Raw genomic sequence first — 25460 nt, forward strand, 5'->3', positions numbered from 1 at the left:
TGAGCGATTGAGATTGCTCTGAGCATCAGCCAATCAGAAACCAGGATCATCATAACATTCCATCCAGCTGTGTTTTTATGATGAATTTGATTTTGGCTTAGCTGGGAGAGGTTGGTTCTCTTTGTCTATTATATTCATCTGGGGGGGAGGGGGGTGTTAGTTTTCCAGTAGTTGAACAGGCTGACACTGATTTAACTGTTTGCGGTGTTGTTGTAGGTCCCAGGATATGAGAGAGACAAGGTAGATGAGGTAATATCTTCAGAGTCCTGTGTAGACTGAAAGCTTGTCCCTTCCACCAACAGAAGTTGGTCCAATAATAGCTATTACCTCCCCCATCTTGTATTACTGATTTGATTTCTTAGAATAAAAGTCTCTGCATAATCCCTTGGTGAATCTCTTGATGACCATGAAACCAATTTAATGGGCACTGGGGACTTGACTAAAAAGCGTTCAATCCAGAGACCTGAGTTTTCATGAAGGACTCAAGCTGGTGTTTCCATTAAAAATTAAATTAAAAAAACCCTAAAAATCTTGACCAAAATGAAAAACTTTCATAGAAACTAGGGTTTTTTTTTTGTAAACCAAATATGGCTTTTTGACCAAAAAAATTTTTTTATTTGGGTAAAAAGCTGTTTTGCATTAAATAAATGTTTTAGCGATAATATTTCTACAGCTTCCTCATGGACACCTCTGGAATCCTTTCATTCTGGCTCTCGGCTCTCGACCCCCTCCTATGCTGTGGAATTCATTTTGAGAAAGAACCTGAACATAAAAAGGTCAGATCCTCAACTTCATTGACTCCAGTCGATTTACACCTGCTGAGGAGCTGCATCAGCAGCTTCACAACTTGTTATCTGAAAACAGATCAAATGTAACACATTGACTGAAAGCAAATAGAGAGAGAGACACACAAGGCGGATGAGGTAATGGCTTTTATTGGACCAACTTCTGGTGGCGAGAGAGACTGTTTTTGAGCTACCCGGGGCTCTTCTTCAGGTCTGGGAAAGGTACTCAGAACGTCACACATAAATACAAGATGGAACAGATTGTTTAGCATAAATAGTTAGCACATATTCTAAGGCAGTGGCTCTCAACCTTTCTGGACTACTGTACCCCTTTCAGGAGTGTGATTTGTCTTGCTTACCCCCAAGTTTCACCTCACTTAAAAACTATTTGCTTACAAAATCAGACAAAAATACAAAAGTGTCACAACACACTATTACTGATAAATTGCTTACAGTCTCATTTTACTATATAATTATAAAATAACTCAATTGGAATATAAATATTGTACTTACATTTCAGTGTATAGTATATAGAGCAGTATAAACAAGTCATTGTCTGTAGAACATTTTAGTTTGTACTGACTTTGCTAGTGCTTTTTATGTAACCTGTTGTAAAATGAGGCAAATATCTAGATGTGTTGATGTACCCACCCCGGAAGAGCTCTGCGTACCCCTGGGGGTACCCATATCCCTGGTTGAAAACCACTGTTCTAAGGGACCATTCAAAGTGGAGTGGCTCCTTATGACCTGCAGTCATAGGACACAAAAAAAAAAAGAGGGGGGCTAGTGGGTAGCAGATTGTTGTAATAAGCCATAAATCCAGTGTCTCTGTTCAGTCCACAGTTTTTAGTGTCTATGGATTTATGCTCCCAGGCTCATCCTTTGAAAGTGTTGTGCAGGTTTCCTTTGAGGATGAGGACTGAGAGGTCAGATATAGAGTGATCACTTTGTGAGACATGTTCACCCACAATGATGGGGTGTCTTTGTCTTTTATAATTTTCCTCTGTGAATTCATTCGAGAGTGCAGTGACTGACTGGTTTCACACACATAGATGCGGTGTGCAGATTGGTGTTAGAGGCACTGTGCTGCAGGAAGAGCTGCTGGTGAGTCACTAAGGGATGTTTTATCCCTGCCAGTCAGCCCGGTGATTGTTCCTCCCCCTCACACGACTCCAGCACTGCTTTGTGAAATCTCATCCCCTCAAGTTCACCTGTCATTCAACAGCATTGTCTGTTGTTCGCAAACCACAGCATGGACTGGCTGGTGTGCGGGAGCTCATTTAATCTATCCCTGTGACCTTTTCCCTCCCTCTCTTTCTGCCATGGAAACCTGTGCTGCTTCAAGCTGAGAGCAGATCTGAAATTATTACTGCTGGTTCTCCATGGCTGCTTTTATTAGCCCACAGGATTTCCCCAGAGTAATCAAACCAAATCAGAAATCACATTAAACCAGCAGTACAAACTCCAGTGTTAGCAACACAAAGTTCTTCCATCATCATTAAGATCAATTAAGTTGCGGCATATTCCCCTTCCTTTGTGCTATGACTTATCCAGTGTGCCATCATCTATCCAAACAGAAGGGCAGAAAAATGAACAAGGGCAACAGAAAACTTGCAGAGGAAAAACATTATTGTATCCTTTAAGTTGTGTCTGTTTGATGCAGACAATTCTCTTCCCAAACCTCGCTGCAAAGATAAATAAATCCTTATAGTCTGGGTGTCTGTAGTTTCGTCTGTTATCCCTTCCCCTTACCACAATGGAATTCTGATAGTACTTTAGACTTACATAGCATCTTCCATCCAGTGTTCTCAGAACACTTACAGCAATTAACAAATGATCACGTAATAGGTATTATTGTCCCCATGCTACTGATGACACAGAAAACCTGTCCAACGTCGCACTGCAAGTCCAGAGCAGAACCAGACATTCTGGCTCCCAGTTGTGTACATTCACTACTCCGCATGGGGCTTGGTTAATGGCTGTGATTAGGCTCCAGGATGTATTTTTCTTATATATTGTTAATGTTTCTTTTCCATTTATTTATGATGATAGGTTCACCTGATGGGGCCACAGCCTCAGCTGGTGCAAACTGGCACAGTTCATTTGATGTCAGAGGGCCAGATCCTCCACTGGTGCAAATCAGCCTGGCTCAGCTGAGGTCAGTAAAGTAACATGCCAATTGACACCAGCTGAAGATCTCTGTTGCCATTCATAGTCTCTGCCTGTATGAAATCCAATACAACTATAATTAAAAGACAGCAAAAAAAATGAAAACCCCACCAAGAGAAAACACACAATTGTCTCCCTGTGTGATCCTCGCCCTCCAAAATCCCTCATCAGTGGAGCAAAGGGGCGGTGGAGTAAAGGTACATAAAGACGAGTGGAAATGCCCCACCACTCATGTGGTTGTGAGTACTTACTATAATTATTAGCGACACTGTACCCGAGTGGAGGATGCGTGTAGTGGAGATCCCAGCTATCTGCTCTGATCACATCCTAGAATTGCACAGACATTGTTCTTGCACAGACATAATCTGCCATCACACACAAACGACCACTTCAGGAAGTGTTGATGCTACTGGCATGGAGCAAGCTTAGCATCCTAGCAAAGCCCATCTACCTCCCTTTGTGCCCATAAAAATGATGAATAAATTCCCCATCCTGATATCATTGATCGGTGGCTGCTGGTTGGAGGCCCAAATGTGCCTGCTTTAATTACAAACTTCATTAATTTTGCAGCCTCTTTCCCCTGTTTGCCTGCTGTGCAGCAAGTCGCTTCCCTCCTGAACCACAACATCTGGGCATCATGCAGAGCAGAACAGGCCACTAGGACAAGAATAAGCATAATTAAACTCTTAAGGCTCTGATTACAGACATTGCAAAATCAAATTAGCTACCCAATCTAAAGTTATGAATTTCCCAGGGAATGGACAATCCAAGTTACATACAAACAGACTTCTGGGAATGCCCCTGCATCACCAGCTCACGCCTCCAGAGGTTTCTCATCTAAATTAAAGGATCATGAGTTGCCACAAACTCATCTTGAACCTTCAAAAACCGCACAGACCATCCAGAAATCAATACGAATTCCCAAATTCTCCTGTTTCTAAGGACTTATCTACACACCAACTGGATCACTACATTGGTTTTTATTAGGGTGACCAGATGTCCCGATTTTTGGGTCTTTTTCTTATATAGGCTCCTATTACCCCCCACCCCCGTCCCGATTTTTCACATTTGCTGTCTGGTCACCCTAGCTGTCATTCATGCTTTTTTAAGAGAGTCATGTGTGGACACTCATTTTAAGAGGTGTCACAAATTCTTCCCATATGTGGGAGTCCAGCAATGACAGTGAAACACAGGAAATGCTCCAAAAATATCCCAGTTATTTTTGTCATATTGGAACATTTACAGAAATGCTGGTGACCGACAGAGTAAGTTTGCAAATCTGGAGAAGGCTGAGGAATGTATAATGCTTGCCAGAAGTACATTGGCCAAGAATGTCTGATTTTGCTTTAACTTAAATAGGTGTGTTGTTCTTCTTTTTCAGTTCAGTTGAAATAGGACCCTTTTATTCCCAAATAAGAATGTCCCCACAGAATTGTACCCAAACAGCTAAAGCAGCGACTCACAACCCAATTAGTTATTGTAGGTGCAGCTTGCGTGTAGATCAGTCTTAACTCTGCTCGGGAGCTTGGTATGTTGGTGAGATTATGCCTAGCCTGTCTGCAGCATAGCGGAAGGGGATGTTAATTAGAGAGGAATTTTTCAGCAAACTGTTTTTTCACCAAAAAGTGCTGATTAATCAACATCAAAACTGTTCCCAAAACAGGGTTGGTATTGTCGAATCTTCGGACTCATAAAAATGTGTGGAAAAAAGTTTTTGGTCTTTTTCAAAGTAACTTTTTGACAGTTTTGAATCAGAAAGTTTCATATTTTTTTGAGCTGAAAACTTCTCTTTTCAAAATTTTTGCAAATTTAGACTAAAAAAAGGTTAATAAAAAGAAGAAAAATCAAAATTGAAACAAAATATTTTAAATTACCAAAATTGACCAAACCTGAAATGGAGAACTGGGGGCCAGACATCAAAGCAGAGAAATGACAAACTGTTTTAACCTAGTCTTTTGGATTTACAAAGGGTTGAGCACTGACGCAGCTAAAGAAAGCGGGAAATGGGAACAGCAAAGCCTTTTCTGTGGTCAAAAAGTGATCAAATGGTGGGATTGGGTGACAGTTCTCCTAGCAAAAGGTCCCTGGGTTAATCACTGATTTGAATAGCTTTTGGGGGTAAAATTCCAAAAAGAGGGATCTGAGTCCATATACATAGTTATTGGGCACAATACAGGAGTAACTGGATGACATTATCTGGTCTGTGCTGTATAGCAGGTCAGACTAGATGGTTCCAATAGGCTGGACTAGCCATCATTTAAAATATCCTCTACATTTTTTTCCTGGTAAATCAAGTGTCCTGTGTGTCTTCCTGCAGTAGCCAGTGTGGAGTGGGGCTAGGGGTGAGAGTGAGGGAAGAGAAAATGATCTTAAAAGAACAGGCAAATCAGAGTTCATAATTCCCTTAAAATGAGGTGCACATGCTGGATAATGACTAATTCACCTGGAGCAGTTAGTTTCCAGAAACTGGATATTAACCTTTAAACAATATGAACTTCAAGCAATCAATTTTAGAAATCAGTAGCAATGATTGCCCTTGTTCCAATGCTGGATCAGTGAAACTACACTAGACGTGACAACAGTAAATGAATCATTCTGCCAAGGTAATTGGATTCACATGGGACAAGAAACTGAAGTTCATGGAGATGCCAGTTCTCTTTGTTTATTTCACACAGCTAGTGCCAGTGTAACTTAGATGGTTTTCACTGTCACAACACTGACAGTTCAATTCCCTTGTTGTGGCTTGGGTTTCTATTTGAAATTAACACCACTGTCAAATATTGATTAATAGAGCAGCATCAGGTGCAGTGCAAAACATCCTTCTGATTGTTAATTAGAGCTGGTAGGCAAATGTTTTTCCTGTCCTGGGAAAAAATTTGAGATTCCAAACATTTTTCCCATCCAAATCGAGACAAAAAGACAAAAATTTTCATTGATTAAAAATCTGCGGGGAAAAAATTCATTTAGGGTCAATCAAAACATTTTATTTTGATAATTTCGAACAGTTTCATTTTGATTTTTAATGTGACATTTTGACAGTTTCAAAACTTTGTCTTTCAATCTTTTTTCGAAGCAGGAAATGAATCAAAACCAGTCCACTTCAATTAAAACTTTCAGTGTTGATGAACTGGCATTTTTCTATGAAAAAACATCTTGTTGAAAAATTCTAGACCCGCTTGGATCTGAAGGAGAAAGCAGCCCAATGTTTGTGAAGTTCTGGAGCTCATATCCAGCAAACTCTAATGCTAGTCAGTGAATGACTCACGTAATTGGTAATGGGATACAGAACCCCCTGCCCCCAAATCAAAGGCTCTGGTTCAATTCTGGGCCAGTTCTGTGGTGATAGAGGGGATGGCTCTTTGGTGGATGGTGGGAACTCAGCTTGGTGGTTTCAGTCCCATTCCTATGGCCACAGCACCAAACCCCGGTTTGCAATTGCCACTAACTTACCACTCCATAGGCAGCCTCAGCAGAGAGCCTGAGGCTGAGTGGGCCAAGGGGATGAGCCCAGTTTTCACCCTTAGAGATAGCTCCAGCAGATCAAAATCAGGGCACCTGGGCACGGGGTATTGCTGGGGAAGCTTGTGCTGCTACTGCACATGCTCCTCTTGCTTTGGGGATAAAGAAGGGACCCCAGTTCATGGGGTTTTCAGCAGCCTGGCAGGGCTCTTTGGCTAAGCCACCCAACAGCTGGAGCCCTACTAGGAGATATGGACTGATCCCTGCAGACTCGGTAAGGCAGGTGCACCTGTTTAGGTGCGCTGGGATATTGGGCAGAGAAATTGAGGGTTTAGGGTCGAGTGTTTTGGTCACAAGAACCACAGGGACAGTCCATGGGAGAAGGCTTGGGATGAGATTTACATTATTGTTGCTGACCTTGTTAGTAAAGCTGAAGCCTGGGAAGGGGATGGGTATGGGCTATAAACAGAGAGTGAGATCCTCACCCCTGTCTGGCCAGGTAAAAGGGCCAAAGAACATGAAGGAGCCCTAAAAGCCCTTGATCCATCTGTGGGAGGATTACCCTGAGGTGGATACTGCAGACACAGCTGTACGGCTGCCTTCGGAGGCCTGTCATGCAAGCCCTATTGGGGGTAGGGCTACAGGCACACAGTGCTTCAGAGATTCCAGCAGGGCCATAGCCCAGAGCAGCCCTAGGAGGTTGCTGTAACTGAGACAGGCCCCTCAGAGCCGTGTAAGTTACAATGTGGGCCTCTCCAACTCCCAGAGCAGCCCAGAATCAGAGGGTGCAAAGCTGACTTAGCCCACCTCCAAGCTGGGCTTCCCCTCCTGAAGGCACAGACCAGACCCACACCCCGGGTGCATTTGCTGTTTTGGAGCAGGGCAGTACCAGTGAACAAGCACTTTCCATCAGCTCTGAATTAAAACCCAGGCAGATGTTCAGGCCTGATGACGATGCCTCCAGATGCGTCATGTCCCAGGATGACGACAGGCTGCGTTTGGTGAGTGTCTCAGCACAGCACTAATTCTGGCTGCAAGAGATTTCAAAATGAAGATGTGAATGGTTGTCAGCACACGCCTGCCATCCGGCAGATGTATTTAATGACTATAATATACAGCAGCACCCTGTGATTAAAAGAAATGGAGCTTCTAAAATGAAGAGAAAGGTTAAATACATCATGATTTCTTTTTAGCTGCTTGCGCTCTATGGGCCAGAGCATCAGCTGGTGTAAATCAGCATAGCTCTGGCAACATCAGTGAGGATGTGCTGATTTACACCAGCTGAGAATCCAGCTCTTTGTCTGGTGAGTTAAAATGGTTTGATTTTACTTTTTGTTACGACTGAGACTACATCAAGCACTGAACCCAGTGAGATTGTTTCCAGCACATCCTTCTCCCCTCCCTCAATGCTCTTTCACCTCATGTACTGGGCATCATTGCAGCTAGGAGTGCAAAATGCATGGCCTCTCCTAGATACTCTCCTATCCTGCTTTGTAACCCCAGGGCACAAGGTGTCCGATTATGAGGGGCCCTGTTGCCATGGCAACCTTCTCGCCACCATTTTGGATTTGCTGCTTCGGAAGGATGACTCACCTCAGCCAGCTGGAAATAGCCAGAACGAGTCTTCTTCTCTGAGATGTGCTCCATTCTGCATGCTTTAGTGCCAAATCTGTGGGGCTCGCAGAGGTGCAGCCCAAAGTGACAGCTCCACTAGTAACGATGGGGAGTACAACAGCAGCAGAACACAGGTAATACAATGGGAGTTTGGGGAACTTTGGATAGCCAGATTGTTACAGAAGCTTATGAGGGCCCAACTCAGACAAAACTCATGGTGTATTATTAACGGTGTGCTTCCTGACTCCTGCACAGATCATCTAATATGATACAGTTCCTACCTCAGCAAGCTCATGACAGCTGTACACAAAAACACCAGGCAGCCATGGGATAGATAAACGTAGCAGACCTGTATTTAATTTCAGATACTATGCTTCACATTTAATAAACTGTAGGACATCAGATTGAGAGTGAACATTAATCTAGTTTACGTGCTTCTAAGACAACTATCATTATCGTATCTGAGGCCTGGTCTACACTAGGCGTTTATGTCGAATTTAGCGCCGTTTCATCGAATTAACCCTGCACCCGTCCACACCACGAAGCTATTTAGTTCGACATAGAGCTCTCTTAAATTCGACTTCTGTACTCCTCCCCAACGAGAGGAGTAGCGCTAAATTCGAAATGGCCATATCGAATTAGGCTAGGTGTGGATGGAAATCGACGCTAATAGCTCCGGGAGCTATCCCACAGTGCACCACTCTGTTGACGCTCTGGACAGCAGTCCGAGCTCGGATGCTCTGACCAGCCACACAGGAAAAACCCCGGGAAAATTTGAATTCCTTTTCCTGTCTGGGCAGTTTGAATCGCATTTCCTGTTTGGACATCGTGGCGAGCTCAGCAGCACGATGCAGAGCTCTCCAGCAGAGGTGACCGTGCAATCCCAGAATAGAAAGAGGGCCCCAGCATGGACTGATCGGGAAGTCTTGGATCTCATCGCTGTGTGGGGCGATGAGTCCGTGCTTTCCGAGCTGCGCTCCAAAAGACGGAATGCAAAGATCTATGAGAAGATCTCTAAAGCCATGGCAGAGAGAGGATACAGCCGGGATGCAACGCAGTGCCACGTGAAAATCAAGGAGCTGAGACAAGGCTACCAAAAAACCAAAGAGGCAAACGGACGCTCCGGATCCCAGCCCCACACATCCCGTTTCTACGAGGCACTGCATTCCATCCTAGGTGCGGCCGCCACCACTACCCCATCAGTGACCATGGACTCTGAGGATGGGATATTGTCCGCGGCCGGTTCCTCGGACATGTTAGTGGACGGGGAAGATGAGGAAGGAGATGAGGAGGACGAGGCAGTCGACAGCGCTTGCACCGCTGATTTCCCCAACAGCCAGGAGCTCTTCATCACCCGAACAGAGATCCCCTACCAACCGTCCCCAGCCGTTACCCCGGACACAGAATCAGGGGAAGGATCAAGCAGTAAGTGTTTTAAACAGCTAAACATTTATTTTTAACAGAACAGGAATATTAATAATATTAACAATGGGTTTTTCATGATTCTGCTGCCCAAGACGCTCCACTCTTTAGTCCCTGCCAGTGCAGCTACACCAAAATCCGGTCTATATGTCCGGGGATAGAAATGAAATCCTCATGGGAGATCTCAACGAAGCTCTCCTGGAGGTAATGTCCAAGCCTGTTCATCAGGTTCCTGGGGAGAGCGGCCTTATTGGGTCCTCCGTGGTACGAAACGTTTCCGCGCCATGAGACAATCAAGTACTCAGGGATCATTGCCCTTCAGAGCATGGCGGCATACGGCCCTGGTTTTTGCAGGCTTTCCCTAAGCATCCGTTCCTTTTCGCTGTCCGAGATCCTCATCAGGGTGATGTCGCTCATGATGCCCTGCTTTGAATTAGGTAGGGGAATGTTAGTATTGGGACTGCTTTACAGCCACGCGGTGGAGGCGGGAGAGGGGCAGCATACAGGGATCTTTCCCTGGGACAGCCGCGAGGGGGTGGGACAGGGGCACAGTTCATGCTTGCCTGATTGCTGGCAGCAGAGACTGGCATTGCTTTCAATGTGAAAGGAGGCCAGTGCTACTATTAAAGTTTTCAGCAGCCACAAGTCTACGGCTTACCATGTTTGCCTGCTACACAAATTCCGGTGTCCTGCCCCGCTTCTCAGATCACCAGTGCAAGACCACAGGCACTGAAGGCGAGGGCCGAAAATTCGACCTTGTCCTGAGTGCGCATGTGATAGGTGCAGTGCATGGTCTTGTTCTCAGAGAAAGACTATGTTCTTTGTTCACAACTTCATTTATCTGTCTCAGGAATTCACTCCCTTTTTCCCATTCCCACAGACACATCTGCGACTGTCTCCCAACCCAGCCTGGCATCACACTCCCAGAGGCTAGCGCAGATTAGGCGGAGGAAGAAGAAGACGCGGGAGGACATGTTCTCAGAACTAATGTGCTGCTCCCGAGCCCAGGCAGCCCAGCAGACACAGTGGAGGGAGAACTTGTCCCAAATGCACCGAGCAAACATGGAACGGGAGGAGAGGTGGCGTCAGGAAGACCAGCAGGCGACTCAAACACTGCTTGGACTGATGAGGGAGCAAACGGACATGCTCCGGTGCCTTGTGGATGTTCTGCAGGACCGGAGGCAGGAGGAGAGAGCCCCGCTGCAGTCTATCTGTAACCACCCTCCCCCGCCACCAAGTCCCATACCCCCCTCACCCAAAGTCCAAAGAAGGAGGGGCGGCAGGGGCCGTGAAAACTTTCACTCCACCCCTGCAGACTGCTCTAGCACTAGAAGGCTCTCATTCCCCAAAATTTGAAAAGTCCTTTCCTACCCACCTCACACAAGCCCCCGTCCAAGTTTCACCCCCCCATTTCATGTGTAGTTGCTAATAAAATATACGTTTCTGTTAATTACTGTTTCCATCATTTTCTTTTGGAGGAGAGTCTGTCTGAAGGGGGGGAAGGTGGTTGGTAATTGGACAGGACAGTCACCTTTAGCAGGGTACAGAGGCGGGGGCAGGTCCAGCAGCAGGGCACATACACAGTGCAGTTACTAGTTACCCTGTTCAGTCTGGGAGGTGGTTTTCATGTTCTCTGTGTGTGTGGGGGGGGTTGCTCTGTGACTTTGTGGTGGGGGAGGGCAGTTACAGATCTTATGCAGCGGTCCTTATCCTGGATCACAGAGCCACGCAGCAGGGGATCTGTAACCCCCCTCCCCCTGCCAGAAAGTCACATAGCCGACACATACACGCAGTCCCGCCCAGGACGGCTGGCAGGCTCCGTTGAAACAACCAGTCCACCACTGCGGAGCCTGTCATTCCTGGAGTTTAGAGGCATCATTTGCATCACTACACTACACCCGCCCCCCACCGCAGTCTGCGTCCCAGGTTTAAAACATTCCCGCGAAAACAGTAACAAAGACAACGGTGTTCATTAAGAAAATAGAACTGATTTTATATTTTGGGAAGGGGGTGAAGGGGGTATGTAGCTGGAGAGGATAGTCAACATAAACTGGGTAAAGAAACGGGGGCAGGTTCAGCTTCTCTTTAAACAAAGTTAATAGTCACAGGTTACCCTGCTCACTGAGGAACCTAGCTTTCAAAGCCTCCCGGATGCACAGCGCGTCCCGCTGGGCTCTTCTAATCGCACGGCTGTCTGGCTGGGCGTAATCAGCAGCCAGGCTATTTGCCTCAACCTCCCACCCCGCCATAAAGGTCTCCCCCTTGCTCTCACAGAGATTGTGGAGCACACAGCAAGCTGATATAACAATGGGGATATTGGTTTCGCTGAGATCACAGCGAGTCAGTAAGCTTCTCCATCTCCCCTTGAGACGGCCAAAAGCACACTCCACCACCATTCTGCACTTGCTCAGCCGGTAGTTGAAGAGTTCTTTTTCAGTGTCCAGGGCGCCAGTATAGGGCTTCATGAGCCAGGGCATTAGCGGGTAGGCTGGGTCCCCGAGGATCACTGTAGGCATCTCCACATCCCCAACAGTTATTTTGTGGTCCGGGAAGTAAATCCCTTCCTGCAGCCGTCTAAACAGACCTGAGTTCCTGAACACGCGAGCGTCATGAACCTTGCCCGGCCATCCGACGTTGATGTTGGTAAAACGTCCCCTATGGTCCACAAGTGCTTGCAGCACCATTGAAAAGTAACCCTTTCGGTTGATGTACTGGCTGGCCTGGTGGCCCGGTCCCAGGATAGGGATGTGAGTTCCATCTATAGCCCCACCGCAGTTTGGGAATCCCATCGCGGCGAAGCCATCTATGATGACCTGCGCGTTTCCCAGGGTCACTACCTTTGAGAGCAGTACCTTAACGATTGCGTTGGCTACTTGCATCACAACAACCCCCACGGTAGATTTGCCCACGCCAAAGTGGTTCGCGACTGACCGGTAGCTGTCCGGCGTTGCAAGCTTCCAGAGGGCTATGGCCACTCGCTTCTGGACAGTCAGGGCTGCTCGCATCCGGGTGTCATTGCGCTTCAGGGCAGGGGACAGCAACTCACAAAGTTCGAGGAAAGTCCCCTTCCGCATGCGAAAGTTTCGCAGCCACTGGGATTCATCCCAGACCTGCAGCACTATGCGGTCCCACCAGTCCGTGCTTGTTTCACGGGCCCAGAATCGCCATTCCACAACATCCACATGACCCATTGCCACCGTGATGTCCTCGGCGCTGGGTCTCGTGGTTTCTGACAGGTCTGTGCTACTCTCAGACTTCAGATCCTCACCCCGCTGCCGTAGCCTCCTCGCCTGATTTCTCTGTATCTGCCTCTGGGAAAGGTGGATGAGAAGCTGCCAGGTGTTGAGAACGGCCACAACTGCAGCGATGGTCGCAGCGGGCTCCATGCGTCCACGCTGTCACTGACCAGAAAAGTGCGCGAACTGATTTCCCGCCGGCGCTTTCAGGGAGGGAGGGCGGGAGTGACGGTTGGATGACGACAGTTACCCAAAAGCACCCTCGACACATTTTTTTTACCCACAAGGCATTGGCGGCTCGACCCAGAATTCCAATGGGCAGCGGGGACTGCGGGAACTGTGGGATAGCTGCCCACAGTGCACCGCTTCCAATGTCGACGCTTGCCCCGTTAGTGTGGACTCACAAAGTCGAATTACTATCCTTAGTGTGGACACACACGTTCGACTTTGCAATATCGATTCCACATATTCGATTTAAGTGAAATCGAACTACCCTCGTAGTGTAGACATACCCTGAATGCTAATGGGCCTCTCAAAAGAAGTCTGTTTTCTTTTCAGCAGGGCTGATTTGCAAGGACTTTCTACACCGGGATGGGAGGGTGTTCCAGGCAGAGGGGACAACAAGAAAAAAGTCACAGAGCTGAGAGTGGGAGAAGGGCATGTTATACTGGCTATAGCTACTGCAGCTATAGGCACATCAGAAATGCAGACAGACAGAGAGGTGGACAGCTGGCAACTAGGCCCAGGAAGACTGAATAGTGCAGAAATCATTTTAAAGACAGCTGAATGTCTTTCAGGGGATTTTAGAAGGAGATAACTGATTCAGTCCCTGAACTTTGGAGGGTGTGGATAATGGGAAGCTGTTTCTGATTAGCTAGAGCTGTCAGGTGGCTTTATCAATCAGAACATCAGGGTGAATATGTCGAGTCCGCTAAGAAACACACAGTCAGTCTTGCTCTTTAGACTGCAAGACTGGCTAAACTATGTACCAGCACCAGAAAATCTTGTGGGTTTACTAGACAGAAATTAAGCTGCCGCTCACTTTCCTAAATCATCAGGTCTCATTCTAACCATTGCCAGATGAAAGCCAGCAGCCAAAGCACCGCCAAGACATTCCATGATCCCAGCAAGCTATGATCAGGGCAGGGCCCAGGAGGAGTAACTAATGGTTTGGTAGCACCACAGGTGAAGAGTTCAGCTTGGTCTCCCCGCCTACTCTGACAGGAGCCCTTCCATCATCTACTGTCCCCATGATTTTGTGAGTAGGATCCAGTTTCTTGTGAGATGGATAGCCCTGGTCCATGGACACTTTTGCACAGTCATCAAGATGCCCTTCACCTTGGCTTTGTGTCTTAACTAATTGTTCTGTCTCTCCATATAGCACTCATCAAACCCTCTGATGATAAACTTTCCAGCTTTTAGCTCCTGGAGTGTCAATATTTCTGCTCCATATCACTCTGAGACTAAGGGACAGGGGCCAAACACATGCCAGTTAATCAGAGACCGCAAACTGGGAAGGGCATTTGGAGGCAGCTGCATTGGCTTAGCAAACTGCGGAAAGGACAGACACTCCAGCTGAGATTTTCAAGGACATTTGAGATATTTTAACACCCAGGTTTCATACATTTTAATGGGAATTAGGTGTCCACTTCTCTCAGACAGCTTTGAAAACTTCAACCTAAAAGTTTAATATCACGGAGAAGCTGAGAGGTTGGATGATACACAGACTTCTGCTATTCCTGGGCATGCTCTCAGACAGTAGAGCTGAGCTTTTAGGACACGATGCAAGGTCCATCTCATTGCTCAGGTCTTCTCCTGCACAGAACTTCAAACATGACAGGAAAAGTCTTCATGGATGTATTGAACCCACTCAGGATAGCAGATCAGTAAAGGCAGGGATGTTCTGTTTTATGGGGCTGAATGAATGTGATTTATGTATGGAACCTAAAGAATATGACCAGGCCTTGAGAATGACTGGCACATGCCCACACACCATACTGGCACTACTCAGAAGTTACTGCCTTGGTCCAGGATGTTAGAGGGCTTATTTCTTCACCCTCCCACTTCCCTGATCCTTCTTGCGTGAACAGAGAGCAACAATATCCAAAGTCTGAAGGTGCAAACAATTCAGTGTTTATTGGGGTGAACTTCCAGCAAGCTTAAATCCAAATTCCTTTTTCCTTATTTTTGAATCCCAGCTTACTTCCTGTTTGCCCCTAATTTATATAGTAATATTCTCAGCTATACCTTAACCAATCATTTTACTGAAATTGACCTAACCAATCCTAACATATTGTAACATGATTAGCTAACCAATTATATCCCACCACCTTAATTAGTTTACACCCAGCAAAATTAATTATACAGCAGACAGAAACCATTAGAGAACCAGACAGATTAACAATAGAAAAGTGGGGGCCATAAAGATAAAACATACAAAAATGCGGGTTTCACAACCACAACTATTGAGAAGTAATTTCTTGCCAGACAGGATGCTATCAAACTAAGTTTTCTTTTACATCTTCTAGGCTCTTCCCTTTATCTGGAGGTGATAGATCGGATCACCTTTCTAACAGCCCCAGATTGCCTTATTTCAATATGACTGGTTTGAAATGTGTGAGGATGTGACTATGCTTTCCAGTTTATGGCTGCTCCCACTGCTTAGCCAAAGGCCTTAGCTTAAGAACAGGGCCTCAGACTGTCACAATGAGAGAAGGCTCTTACACAGTCAGACAGTGATTTTGATTCTTTCTTTTATACCTCTATAACTAGCTTAATGATAAACATATACCTAAATTCTTAAAGTATAGGCCTTTACAGACAGGCCTGAATATCCATATCCTAACACAGACTCTCAGCCATCATTCAAGAAAAAAAATGGTCTTTCTGTGTTATAATTATGGAGAAATCCTCAAAAATGTGAACTGAGTATAATGGATGCAGAGATGAGTCTGCAGAGAGCTTGGAACAATAGCTTGGAGAGGTGTGAACTGACCCATTCATCTCAGTGAGGGGTTAAATCAGATACTCAAGGAACATCTTATAATTTAGATGTCAACATTATTAACTATTGCATGTCTTGTGTGAGACAGGGGAGGGTGGGTCACAGACCTGCACCTTTCACTACAAGTGACGTCTCATTTTGGGCCATAAGTAGGTGGCATTTGGGTGAGCTGCATCACGTCTGTTTTCACTAATCAGGCAGGAGCTAAGCCCAAGGAGCCCCACAGAGGGCAGACAGCTGCACAGTCACATTTTGATGTCTTTTCAGTCTACGAGAAGTGACGTTTCATTTGACATCTCACATGGGTGGAGCTTGGAGGAGAACCACCACCTCTCCCCCTGCCCCCGCCCCACCCTGCCCAATCTGACCCTTACCTATGGCTGAGATTTTACAAGCTTTTTAAAGGATTTGGAAGGCCAGTTCCCATTAAAATTAATGGAAATTTGAGTGGAAGTGAGTGTCCAAAGTGGATTTGAAAATCTCAACTGATGATTTAATGTGCATTAGAAATACACAGACATATAGATTAGATGATCAGTAGTACCAGTGCCCTGAAACAGTAGATTCTCTTGTGCTACATGCAGTTCCTGCTCTGGAACTCACAGCTTCTTCTCTAGCCCTTTGAATAAAAGATATAAATCAAGACCACAACGTGATTGCTCAATGCAACATCTTCATAACCATTACTAGGAGTCATCAGGCACCATTTATCTCTAATGATTTAGTGCTGGTGAAATGCACCATTCAAATCTTCCCCTCCCCCCAACCCCATGATACAGAGGCTGCTTGACAAAGGGTCCCTGTTCTTTGCAAACAACTCTCATCTCAGACTTGACAATCTGTCTTGCCAGGTATTTATCCACAAGGGGTAACATGTAAGGTATCTACAGAAAGCTCGTAACTTGTCAAGGCTCACAGTCATTGTGAGATGTGGGTAAGGTAACATTTAAGGAATAATGTAACTATATTGATGATTTGCTTTATGGCCTCGGAGTAAAAGTTAATCCCCAGGGGGATAATGTGCCATTCCAGCAGGAGGGAGCTGTCACCTCTCCCTGTTTAGCCGGTGATGTAATGCAAGGTTCAGTTGTCTAGTCTTGCTCCATCCCAAGACTTTCAATGGCAAACCCTCAGTGACAACTGCAAACAATCAAAACCACTTGGCAGTAAAAAAGGAACATTACAACAGACAGGAGATCGCCCTGCCTGGGAATAGAGACAAAAGACTTTCAGTGTAACAGTAAAGGGGAGAGGTCCCCTGGATCCCTTCACTGAGGAGACATCTTGCTGAGTGGGGGTGTTTCATGAAAGTTTGGATCCTGGTTCCTGTGACACTAGCCAATTCTGCAACATCCTGAACTTTGGGGCCAGGGAAACTACTTTGTTAGCTAGGAAAGGGAACTATTGATAAGTGTGGCCCTAGTTCGCATTGTATGATTTTGTTTGGTATTATAACCATTGGTTTCCACCACTCTCTCTTGTTTCTAGTGGAATCTGTACTCTCTCTTAAATAAACCTTCTTTGTTTTTATTACAAGTGCTGTGTAATATATAGGCATGGTGATTTAAGGTAAATCCGGTAAACTGGGGCACACTTCTCTGTTGGGGTGATGATCTGTGAGTAGCCAGCATCCGGGGCTGGATATCACAGAAGAACAATTCAAGGGGATTATTGGACTGGGGTGTACCTATTGTTAACCTGCAGGGCTGGCCTAGCCCAGAGAAGAGGGTTTGATTGGCTGAAAGGCTGGTGATGTTAGGAAGCTGACATCAGCTACCTTGGGCAAGGCTACCTCTCACTAGAGGCCAGGGATAACAGGGTGACTCACAGTCCGAACCGTCAACCCCCACCACCCAAATAAGTTTCAACGGTGACTTGGGATAATGGATGATTTTATAGGTAGCATGGGTAATTCATTCTCTGTGGCCCACTCAGTGCTTGGCTCTTTGCTGACAACATTTGGCAAGACTTAACCAATCCTGAATGGGGCTTTTAAGCATTCCAACAGCTGCTTCCAAGAGCACTGCTTCCGTTCGGCGACTTTCTTAGTACGGACAGATTATTAGGATGGAAGACCAACGAATTATGAAGCGTGTTTACCAAGAGCTGCTGCTACACAGCTGGTGATCATATAGTTGCCCAAAGCTTTGGTGGTGCAATAAGATTGCCAATGATGGACGTAAACTGAAACTTCAGCCAGACCACCATGAGGCTCTAGCTAGAGATCAGTCCCAGGGGCATGCAATCTGCAAGGAGGCTACACCTCTTTGGGATTTGCCATGATGAGGATGATAATACAAATAAATTATAATAATTAATAATAATATCTATAGGGGAGCTGGGTAGCAACCCCTCTATTTAGGTTGCCTCACACTTTCCATTATAAAGAATTCTTGTGTCTTTTTTTATAGATGCTCTCCCCCTCTCATTGTTAACAACAAGCCCTTGATATGCAGCAGGGAGAATGCCCTCGGGCCTTTTCTTTATCCCATGAAAACTCATTTGGCTTGTGGTAAGATATAAATTGTTAAAAATCACCCTTCCCTTCCTCTCATTTTTGTTCCTCAGGGAAATTTCTGCAGCCTGCCAAAATGAAAACTAAACCTAGGAACATCCTCAGGTCGGATTCATGCCACCACCAAAGCAGAAGCAGTCAGCATATCATTGATGCCTGGGGGCTGCCACAGCAGCTGTAGTGAAGGGAGGAAGAGGGGCAGACTAGGATCCCCCTACAGACCTGGCACATAACCCCATTGGCTCATGCCCCTCTATGGAGCTACCACGTGGCTCAGCAACAGGACCAAGCTCCTTTTCTCCATAACATCCCCCCAGATTCAGCACCACATGATACTAGAGCTCCTCCATGAAAAAGAGAGAAAGACAACCAAGTCAGGCTCTTCTCAATTACCCCTGGCTGCAGTGGCCCATCAACTCCGAGGGTGGGGAAAGAAAGATAAAGTTGGACCAGGCTGGGCTTCCCCCCACCAATCCCACGCAGCACCGAACAACCAGCCCCATTGGGTCCATCCACCTGCTGGGATAACAGCCTTCTCCTGTGGCCAGCCAGTGAAATGAGTCCTATGGCTCAGCAGTAGCAGTTTGTGCTGCAATGCTGAAAGTTCAGAAATTAACCTCCAACAGTGATGATGTATGTGCAGGGGGGAGTGGGGAGTGTTAGAGTTGCACATAAAAGAATTGGGTTTTACCATTTTCTTTGCAGGTGGGGGGTGGGGGGAAGCCTGGGAAATTACAAACAAAATACTAGGTTAAAAGAATGATAAGGTTGCAAAGGTTGGAAATGCCAGATTTATGTTTGTCTGTGTGACCTCAATTCTGCCCCTTTGTACATTATGATCTAGTATTTAGTTAAATGATCATGTGCTATTTTTTTCCACAGGACCCAATCTCATTCAGTGCACAGGATGGATACACAAAGGGGTAGACTTAAGGTTGCATGGAAAACTATAGATTGGGTATTTCCTTATTTCCAAGTGCTTAACTTTGTAGCCGAAACAATCCTCTTTTAACATTTTTCCTGCATGTAATATATGATATAATTTGACATCAGCTCCATTATTACAGAGTTCAGTGGATAATTAGGTTTAATTTATTACAGTACAGTATATAATGCAGGCACTTTGTCTCCCCTAGTACAGGGCTGTGTGTGTCACAGGCGACATGTTGCCTGTTAAATGGGAATGGCTGATTCTTAGTGGTGAAAGCCCAGGAGGCTTCCCTGGTTTGCATGTTTCTGACCAGGTTTCTGTAGTTTATTAAAAAACTATTTAAAGTTCCCCAGCAAAGTGTCTGAATTTAAAAAGTTAGATTGCATTTATTCTTGGCCTGAATGTCCCAGGGATAAACAAATCCAGAATGGGGCTGTTTCCATACACTGCTCCTTGCTAGTGTGCAGTAATTTTCCCAAGGAGCTGAAAACATGTCTGTTGAGCTTCACTTTTACTAATAGGTTATTGGAGCTATGAGTGTCTGTTTGTGTGAGCTTTGTACGGAGGAAATGAGTTTGCTTTGTGCGGGGAGAGGATGGTGAATTTGCATCTCAATGAAGATTTTCCTTGGAGGAACTTTCCATTGTATGATTAATAAATTCTTCTCTTCAGTCCACTGCTTCAGCAGACCCCCGGGCCACATTCCATATCCTCTGGTCTCCAAAGTCTGCTGTTTATGTTCTTAGCAGATGATGGCAGGGGGTCCGTCCCTTAAGTTAAGGTGCAGGGTGAAAGTGTGGTTATGTGTGTGTTGGGGGGGAGGGTGACATTTAAAGATCCCAGATAGTTATTGAGATACCTTTCTTCCCAAGAAGCATTCAAGGAATGTGGAGAGTCTTGGAACTGCAAGGGCCAGTGTGAGATGATACCTTTGCTCCAGCAGAGGAGGCTGGGGGCATCTGAAAATGTGTAGGTTAAATTAACTAGCGAAGATGTCAGGGAAACAATTTACTGCAGTAGGTAAAGAGCATTGGTGTATTGGATTCAGAGCAGGATGGGAAGAACATGCCTGCCTGGTGTGAGATGCTGCTGCTACACCTCAATGATTATCTCCAAACAGCAAGTCACTTGGAGGGTGGCATTTTCAAGCAGATACAGCTGAGTTACAAAATGCACCTCTATCTGGGACTCAAGCACATTGCTTGGAAATGTCAGGGGCCTTCTTGAGAGAAGAGACTGTCTCTTGGGGTCTTAGTGAATTCCCCAAGACAGGCTGACCTCTCAAAACACTGAGGATGCTTTGGCTTCATTTTGGCCGGATGATGCTTTGTCTCTTGGTCTGAAAATTTTTCAACAAGTCAACATTTTCTGTTGAAAATGCACCATATTGCAACCAGCATTAGTAGCATAAGAGAAAAGGGCACTTGCCTACCCGTTGCCTCGAAAAGGAAATATCCAGGCCTACGTTGTGCCATCTTATGGGACTACACTCAGAAGTTGGACATTCTCACAGAGACACGGGAGTTCTGGAATCTGCCCAGATTTTTTATCAGAAAAATTCCCTTTAAAGATGCTTTTCAGAAGCATCAGAAATTCCCTTTAAAGATGCTTTTCAGTGGGGAGTGTCGCCTGCGCTAGTGAATTGCTGGAGCCTGACAGTGAAATGTGGGTTTGTTCTTCTTCATTGCTCAGAAAGTGGCAGGCAGCAGTTGATAAGGGAAGACTTGGAGGGAATGGTTTCTTTTAGAATCAAGGGGACAAAAAGAAAGAGGACAGGCCCTCCAGATAAACATAGGCCTGTCATGTTTGTCCCTGACTGCTTTCCCTGAATCCATTTGCTCTGGTAATGGCCCAGCACCAGCAGCTCAGCAGTGACACATCTCCTCCTATTCCCGGGAAAGCTCCATCAATCATGAGATTCCATCAGAGAGAGGAACCTAGCGGGAAGATTGCAATGTGCAGGAGATAGCGCAATGTACAACAGTGAATACAATGTGTGTGTGGAGGTAGCACAGAAATCAATATAACAGAGAAAGAGCAGCTGCTCGCTTGGGGAGCAGCCCCAGAAGCCATTGCAATGGCAGATAGAGAGAAAGACCTCAGCCCACCACTCAAGGCAGGCTGGAGATGTTTACTTTGGACCATCTTCCCGATATATACCTGTCTAACAAACTACCATATTGTCATGCTCAAGGGAGAAAGATGAAGGTTAGGACAGGAACTCTGTATGTGTGTGCATGTGTGCGTTAGCTGCCTTGAATGGGGTCTTGAAACTTTAGCTGAGAGCTTCCTGACTTTTCCCATGTTTAAATGTTCAACCTTCCTTTACATTACCAATCCCTGTGGGACTAGGCCTTTTACCCAATGCTTGGATGAACCAACACATGAAGACTTTCTTTGCCAGCAGAGGCTATTGGTCCAGTGACCCATCAGCCTGAGAGCATCTCAGGGCTAGTGGTGGTGAAAAGTAGTTACTAGGCTGTGCAGAGTTGCCTGACTCAGAGAGATTCTTGTTTTCCTCCCTAGTTCCTCTAACAGCTGGAGATAGGAGACGGAGGGTGCGTGAGCTGTGAATGCATGTGAAGACAGTGTTACGGGAAGGAGCAGATAATCACAGTGGTGATGAACTGCATGAATCATTTAGAGGGATATAATCTTTGGCCATATGTTGTGCGTGTCACTAAGTGGAGAATGTGTGCATCCATTAAGGTAATAATAGCACGGTTCAGCTCTTTTTTTTCCTTTTTAAATACTCTTTTCTAGAATAAGTAGCATTTGAATGACAGGGAAATAATGCTTCTGATGCCTTTATTCCTCCTGGGAAGTAATCAGGTGTGGAGGGCAGGGAAAAGGTGAACAGAACAGTGTGAGGTTGTGTCGGGGCAGAGGCGAAGGAATAACTGGTTGGGAGGAGAGGGGGTGGAGAACTGATTGATTTTACAGCAGACACAAGAGGCAGCAGCATGGACTAAATAAAAGATGGGCTGTTCATCGGCTCCTGGAAAGTGCAGAAAGCAGGAGAAATATGCAAATTGCCCACCTGAGCTGCTGCTGGGCCGAGGACAGGTGCCAACCATTGTACTGAGCTGGGTCAGTGCCAGCACTGTTCTCACACCCCTGCTTCCTCAGGGAGGTTCGGTCCCAGTTTTGCCAGCTGCAACAGGGTTTGCGACATTAAGAGTTTGCTTCTGGATGGGTAAGCTCACAGGAAACCCCTCTGCCTCCTTTGCAGCACACTTTTATCTCCCATCACCCCTGAGCTCAGGATCAACATAGGCAAACACAAGGGGAGCTCTCACAAAAGGAATGACACCAGTGCATGTTCAGGAGCTGTTGCTACCGCCACCCGGGCTTTCTGTTGCAAATGGGCTATGGAAATAGGAAACCAAACAAGCCAGCCCTGATCTATTTTCCATGGGAAAGCCAGCATCTCCTACTAGTCAGCTGTGGGTGTGTGTCTGTGTCACAGCAAGGGGGGTGGATACATCTCAGATGACACATAGTTGTTATACAATGCATTCGGGGATACTAGAAACATCAAACTAACAGGGCACCCACCCTCCTGAATTCTCTCCATCCCCTAAAATTCACCCCTATTGCCTGATCCACAAACTATTATAATGATATTAGAGATCACAACTGAGATCATGGCCCTACTGTGCTAGGTGCTGTACGCACACGTAGTAAAAGAAGGTCCTTGCCACAAGAGCTTTAAATCTACATAGGCAAGACAGACAAAAGACGGGAGGGGGAACTAGAAAGGAGGTGATTTGCCCACAGTCACAGAGCTGGGAATGCCATGCAAGTCTCCTGAGTTCAAATTTGGTTCCTTAGCCACCAGCCCACACTGCCCAGAACTCCCTAACGAATGGACTATGCTGGGAGCTCGGTGTAAGCTTCTCTTGAAGGGAACAGAAAAGACATTTCCACTCCTCTCAGGGGTGATTTGATTAGATGAGAAATAGAAAGTAGGGCCTAGGGCCTTGGGGACCCACCTTCCCCCCATACTTTTGAAGACTTTAAGCCCAGAAGAGACCGTCGTGACCATCTAGTCTGGCCTCCTGAATAGCACCGGCCAGAGAACCTCAGCCAGGAATTTCAGCCTCAAGCCCACAACTTCGGTCTAAGCTGCAGCACAGTTTTAGAAAGACATCCAGTTTTGACATGAAGGCTGCAAGTGATGGAGAATCCACTATGCCCCTATGAGTTGTTCCAATGGTTAGTCACCCTCACAGTTGCACAATGGTGCCTTATTTCTAGCCTGAATTTGTCCAGCTTCAGTTTCCAGTCCTTGGATGCCTTTGGTTTGTCTGCTAGATTGAAGAGCCCTTTTCTCTCAGAAATCTCTTCCCCGTGTTGGGACTTGTAGACCACATGTGACAGGTTGGACCCCTCCATCCTTCCCTCCCACCCCCCAGTCTGGGACGCCACCTGATATGCTGGGGTTTCACTGAGCATGCCTGCTCCACTAGCCTGGGCTCCCTCTCCCAGTTTTGCTGAATCAGGCTCTCTGGCCTCTGGCAGCACATGCACACAGGTAGGGACGCGCCAGCTGTAGAATCACACAGAGTCTGCAAGCAGCTCTCTCTGGGAAGATTCAGCTAGGAAATTACCCAGCACTCAAGTGCACACCCCCTTTTGGGGAGTAAACCCAAAATAATATTGTCTTGTGCTGTATAGAAAGATCTGCACAGAGCAAGCTCATAAAAATTCACCCTCTCCTCATTATACCTCATATTATTTATGGATATATGCTTGTGATATGGATATAGCATAACTGAGATATATTTTATGCAAGATGGATCTTGTAAGGTATCATTGGAAAGGTTATAATTTACTGAATGTGATTATCCAGTTTGTATGCATGTATCATTTCTGTATCTAAAGTTAGGGGGGCATTTACGGATCTGGGGTAAAAATCTGTCTGGGGATTTGAGCAGGGGGTTGGACTTGATGACCTCCTAAGGTCCCTTCCAACTCTGACATTCTATGATTCTATGAATATTGACTATGTAACAATTACAACTGGGTGTGTACTTGGGAAACACCCAGAGGACAACAGGCCATCAGCCTTGATGGGCCATTAGGAAGAAACAATAAGACTTTGAAGATACTAATCTCTCTCCTTCTTGAGAGGCATCCTGGGACATTGCTGTGACACTACTAGGTTATGTGGTCATGTCACCTGGTACTAAACACCATCTTGGACTTCTAGTAATTTTCCACTAAAAGGAGGGTGAGGTCAAGACTGGGAAACAAAAGATTCCCACCTTATGTAAATCTTATTTACGGCGGGGAGTAAGTTGATCTTGGTTCACTCTTCACTGAATCCCCACTCAGGATGACTGCTGGAAACACCTAAGGAACAAGAACAAAGGGAAAGGGGGTAGAGTACTGAACCGAGGCTGGAAAAAGGATCTGGTCTGTGAATAAGATACCTGAAGATTTAAGCTGCAAGCAGGGTAGCTAACCTTCAAGAATTTCTGCAACCTGCCCAAAATCAACATTTAGGGTGAGAAATTACTTCTTGAAACCAGTCTCTTTAAGATCTTAAGTTTAGTATGCATGTTGCTGGTTTTTTTGCTTAGTAATCTGCTTTGTTCTGTTTGCTATTATCATCACTCAAAATTTACCTTTTATAGTCCAAGGCGCTGGGAAACGATGACTCAGGCCCCAGGTGAGAGGATTTCATGTGTGTGCATCAGTGTGTGTGACTGTGCCTGTTTATGGTGTGATCTGTGCATGGGACGCATAAGAGGCAGGTGTGTGGGATGCAGAACAGCCTTCCCAAGGGGCAGTGCTGCTTCTCCTCTCCGCATAGGTTTCATTTTCATTAGCAGTTTCACAGGTATTTAGGCAGCCAAGCAGCCATGTCTGTAATAATTTATGAATACTGTGTGTGACCTGGTTTTTGGGACCATTACTGTGTGGCTATATTGGGTATTGGAATGTTTATTGTCTGCATATGTTGATTTAATTTAATTGAAGTGTTGTTGGGAAACAAGAAAGAAGGCAATAAAATGGCTCCAGATAAGGAACTTTCTGATGAACATACTGGGCAGGGGAGAGGGGCATTAACAGTGACAGATCTAGGTCAGGGACTTGAACCAGGTTTCTTACATCTCTCTCTCTCTCTTTCTGTCCACACACCAAACAAACAACAAAAAATGAATGAAAACTTTGTCCAGAATGATATATTTCTGTGAGACCAACTTTTGACAAAGTGGCATTTTTCGATGGAAAAAAGTTTTCATTGAAAATGTTTCAACCAACTCTAATGAAGAGACAAGGCCTCGGTGATTAGCTGAGAAGATGCTACTTCCAG

Source organism: Terrapene carolina, unplaced genomic scaffold (genome assembly GCF_002925995.2).
Source record: "Terrapene carolina triunguis isolate 2854851 unplaced genomic scaffold, T_m_triunguis-2.0 Scaffold212, whole genome shotgun sequence".
NCBI lineage: Eukaryota > Metazoa > Chordata > Testudines > Emydidae > Terrapene > Terrapene triunguis.